General features: G+C 35.7%; 1 long non-coding RNA gene across 1 annotated transcript in view; it reads left to right on the forward strand.

Moving 5' to 3' along the window:
• The window catches only part of LOC107748062 (uncharacterized), a 22,011-nt gene extending 17,731 nt beyond the window's left edge, over positions 1-4,280 (forward strand). Inside the window, exons 2-3 of the long non-coding RNA XR_001640875.1 lie at positions 2,644-2,790; positions 4,165-4,280. This is a non-coding gene — a long non-coding RNA (uncharacterized LOC107748062). The remainder of the gene's footprint in view (positions 1-2,643; positions 2,791-4,164) is intronic.
• The last annotated feature ends 740 nt before the right edge of the window (positions 4,281-5,020 follow it).

The raw sequence follows: 5,020 nt of genomic DNA on the forward strand, positions 1-5,020 counted from the left end.
GGAAATGGTAAGTTTTTTATTTAGAATGTTTGTGATAATGTAAGAAAAGTATTTTAAATGTTTTGCCACTTGTTTGAGCAACTGTTTTGTGCTGTGTTGTAAGCTGTTGTGCAACAATTGCACGAGTGTAAAAACAAAAATGCACTGCATGATCGAACATTTAGGTGAGATAAATATATATTTTTGAAAATGTCTAAAAAATGCTCCCCTCCACCCCTTAAATAATAAAAAAAAAAATTCCCTCTCACAAGAGTCACCTATAAGAGGGAAATTCCCCCCATTTTCAAAAATGAAATCCAGGCCCTGAATAAATGTCTAAAATTTCTGATTGAAGTATTACTATAAATAATTCTACAAAATAAGGCTTTAAAAAGATCGGTATCGGTGATCTTATCGGCAGCTACTGCTTTTTGTGATCGGTGATCGGCCTCAAAAATCCTGATCGGAGCACCCCTAATAGTCAGCTCTAGCATACTGTGAATTGAGTACAGTGACACCCACCCCCTTAAAACCACAAAAATACAGTGTATCTACATTCATTCAGTTGATTTGTTTGGGTAATCTTTGTGCTTTCCAATAGGATATCTCTTTGTCGCATGTTGTTTGTTTTATGTCATTGCTCTGTGAGAGGGATTCTTGTGCTACACAGATCCAATCAGTCATCTCTGTCCTGTCTCTGTATAAAATGCATTCGGCCCAGACAGGTAACCAGTCAAAGAGTGTTATCCATCCCTTTGTCTGACCCAGCTCGCATGGCACTGCCGCGCTTCCCATTTGACAGAGACGATTTATAATGTCACGCCGACACCCATGAAGTATGAGCCACCTCGCGCTGTAACGGCATCATTCTGTTCTCCTCCACTTGAGGAGTGTGAAATTCATTAGCTGAATGGTTATAAAGAGATTAGGAATGTGACGTAATGGATATCAATTATGATTTATTCAGTCTGGTTGCTTGAGAGAGCTGCAGCTGGATCTCTTGAATATGAAGAGGCGTGCAAGAGTGTGTGTTTGTATGCAGTGTTTGTATTTGTGTGTCTTTGTAGAAGCAGTTCATTCATATAAAAGAGTCTCAGAGAGCAGCGCTACTTCCTGTCTTTTAGTGGCTTATTACTGATGTCATACAAAATTGGTTTTATATTTCACTAGACAAGTGTGGTTGTCTGATAGGTCTGTAATTTTATTTTTTTTGTCATAGCAGATATTATTAGTTGTATTTTTGGCTCACTTGCAGAGCCAGTAAACGTGGTATTATATATTGCACGTTTGTTAAGTACTGTATATGAGAAACCCAAAACATATGCTGTTTTGGGTTAAACACCATAATTTGACAAAACAGCATATGTAACAACTAAAAACAGAATTATCACTCATAGTAATTACCAACAAAGATTATTTATAGTCTTTATAAGCACTTTAGTATAAACTAGTTCTAATATATACTATATATATATATATATATATATATATATTAAGCAAAATTTACTTTTAAGGGCCGCTTATTTTAATGCAGTGTATGAGTCTTTTATGTGGAGGCATCTCAAGACTCTCAAAGAGCAGCGCTTCAAATTATTACTGATGTCATAAAATTGGTTTAACATAAATTAGTCTTTTTTTGTTGAGATGTGTAATTGTCTAGCTAGTAGGTAGTTTTGCATTGTTTTTATATTTACTGTTGTGTCATAGCACATATTTTTAGTTGTGTTTTTATGGCTTTATAGCTAAGTGGAATAAAGTAGCTATGAACCTACAGCTCTCATTCATTCATCATGTTTATCTGTCAGGACCTGAGATAAAAAACTGCTCATGTTACAGCCAGGTAGATTTTTCCTCCTCTATTGTATAGCGTCTCCTCCTTTATTTTTCTCTCATTCCCACATACACACATACACACTCGCACTGCTGTTTTCTCATTCTCTCATTCTGTAGGTAGCTGTACTTGTGATAGACTCCTGTCAGACTCTGGTCCGTGTTTTGTGTGTGTTTTGCTCCTCATGTGCCTTTCTGTGTTTCCTTATTTGGTCATTTTCCTGTCCTTGTTTAGTTTAATTATGATTCCGTTCAGCTGTGTTCTATTAATTACCCTTGTATTTAAGTTCCTGCCTGTTCAGTTTCCCTTTTGTCTGGTCTACTCGTTACGTGGATGTGTTTCCTACTGTCTCCAGTGTTGATGTACCCTGTGTCTCATGGATTAAAGACTGTTTACGTATATTCCTCGTCTCCTCGCTCCTTAGTTCCTGTTATCCTCGTGTGTGTGTCGTGACAGCTCCATTTCCTGCTGTCATTAAAGCAAAATAGAAATAATGAGACATTTAAAGATTTGTGCATTTTCAATTCAGCTTCTCTGAAATTATGCTGATAATATTGTATAATCAGAAATGTAGTATTGAAAGCCATGCAAAATAGGCTGCATTGACTTCTGTTTCAATAGTCATTTATGTTCCATTGTGTATCTATAAAACAAGCAATTTGTAAAGCTGCTTTAAAACAATATGTATTGAGAAATGCAATGTACAAATAATCTTTGATTGGATTGAATATATTTACAGTCTCACATGTTGCATGTTCCAAATGCATATTTAGAGAAATATCTATAGATTCTATTGCTGAATGACCCTGATATCTCCCTCTTTCTGTCTCTAGGGAGTTTGTGTTTCATCACCCAAAGCAGTCCGGCTCTCTGAGCGTGAAGAAGACTGAGGTGATGAAGAGGGGTTTGTTTTCCTCAGACGTGCTCCTCATCCTCCTGCCCTCTCTGCTCGCCTCACACGCTCTGACGCTGGGTCTGGGGTGAGACTTATGTCATATTTCATCATATCTTCTGTTTTCATTTTAATATCATTGCGAATCATTTGCTTTAAGACTGCACAGGAAGCATGTGCGGTAAATTTTCATCAAATGTGTCAATGAGGTTTATCTATGTATAAATAGTCTGCATATATTGCCTTTTGTGCATTTCAATATATTACAGAATTAAAGGTAATCTGCATAAATAAAAGTGTATGGTTCTGTGGACGTATGGCCCATACAGCCCAATTGAAGTCATGTTTCACTGCGAGTCTATGGCTGTACCACTGATTTTTAATGCAAAAGATGATTGATGTTGACTGGGAAAGAGCCTTTAAACATGCCTTTTCTATGCCATCATGAGGCCTATTTGCATTAAAAGTCACACAACTGACAGCACTTGGAATTTAAATACACTGCCACACATATAGTGCTCATATATTACACATTTGCCATCCATAAGTGACAGCAATCTGTTTTTATTTGTTTGTGATTAGGAGTGCTTATGCATTTAAATGCATGAATGAATCCCCAAAATTGTTGCTCTGCATGTGAATGAAATATAGAAGTGAAAATGCAATGATTGACATACTGATATTGTGATCTGCTGCAAGTGTATATGCTCTGTTCAAAGTTTGGAGTTGATAAGTTTTTTTTTTTTTAAGTCTTTTTACCATGGCTGCATTTATTTGATTAAAAATGCAGATATATTGTGAAATATTGTTATTTGAGTAAATTTTTAAAATATAATTTATTCCTGTGATGCAAAGCTGGTTTTTCAGCATCATTACTCCAGTCTTCAGTGTCACATGATCCTTCTATCATTCTAATATGCTGATTTGCTGCTCAAGACTCAAGAAACATTTATTATAATTTAAATTTTTTTAATAATTTTTTTTTGATAATTTTGTGATAATGTGATAATTTTTTTTTCAGGATTCTTTGATTAATAGAAAGTTTAAAAGAACAGCGTTTATTTGAAATTGAAATTGTTTGTAACAGTGTACACTTAGTGTACACTTTTTAGATGTGACTTCTGTCCCATCACTGTAGATCAAATCTAATCTGAATATGATTGTGAGTGCGTCCCTGCTTAAGGCCGGGGTCCTGTCGCAGCCACCGAGTCCCATATGCCTTGTTTGCAATAAATCACAGACAATTGAGAAATGTTTGTGCTGTTTAGACTCTCTAAAATGTTGTATTGAGCCATACAAATTTAATTTTTGATTTCCATTTTCATTACAGGCATTAATGTTACCTAAAAAAGAGCATAAATAAGAACTCGTATGCTGTCTGACAGAAGATAAAAGATGACTGATTATCTCTTTCTTTCTTTCTTTCTTTCTTTCTGTCTGTCTGTCTGTCTGTCTTTCTCAGAATTTACATAGGGAAACGGTTGGCCTCCTCCTCCAGCAGCACACTGTGACATGTGACATTTGGCAGCTCACTGATTGGCTGAGGCCGCTGCCACTAGCACTGTAGCCCAATCACGCCTCTTTTCTCCACGCCTCTTACAGGGGTCATATCATGAGCAATCAAACTGTCCTTGACAGTATATGTTTCAGAATGATATACATGTTCAAAAGCTATAACAACTTATTCCGAACTCCTCTGAAGACCTAAATTTAAGATTTATGTATTTGAATTGCATATACAATTTCCATTCATTTAAACTTAATGTGATGCATTTTAAACAACCAGCTTTATATATTTATAATCAATAAATCCAATTTGTTTCAGTCTCATACATTTTATGGCTCACTGATTGGCTGAGGCCGCTGCCACTAGCACTGTAGCCCAATCACGCCTCTTTTCTCCTCCTGTGATGGGCAACAGCCTCTTCTGCCTCTGTCTGTGTTTGTCCCGTTTCACCACAAAACCAATCTGTCTGTGTCTCTTTCTCTGTCTCCACATATTTACAGGGGTCATATCATGAGCAATCAAACTGTCCTTGACAGTATATGTTTCAGAATGATATACATGTTCAAAAGCTATAACAACTTATTCCGAACTCCTCTGAAGACCTAAATTTAAGATTTATGTATTTGAATTGCATATACAATTTCCATTCATTTAAACTTAATGTGATGCATTTTAAACAACCAGCTTTATATATTTATAATCAATAAATCCAATTTGTTTCAGTCTCATACATTTTAAGTAAACGAATATCGCTTATTCCACAGCTAGCCATATTTGAACCATGTTTATACTTTTTAACTGAATAAATTTA

Source organism: Sinocyclocheilus rhinocerous, unplaced genomic scaffold, assembly GCF_001515625.1.
Source record: "Sinocyclocheilus rhinocerous isolate Xijiao unplaced genomic scaffold, SAMN03320098_v1.1 scaffold2063, whole genome shotgun sequence".
Lineage (NCBI taxonomy): Eukaryota > Metazoa > Chordata > Actinopteri > Cypriniformes > Cyprinidae > Sinocyclocheilus > Sinocyclocheilus rhinocerous.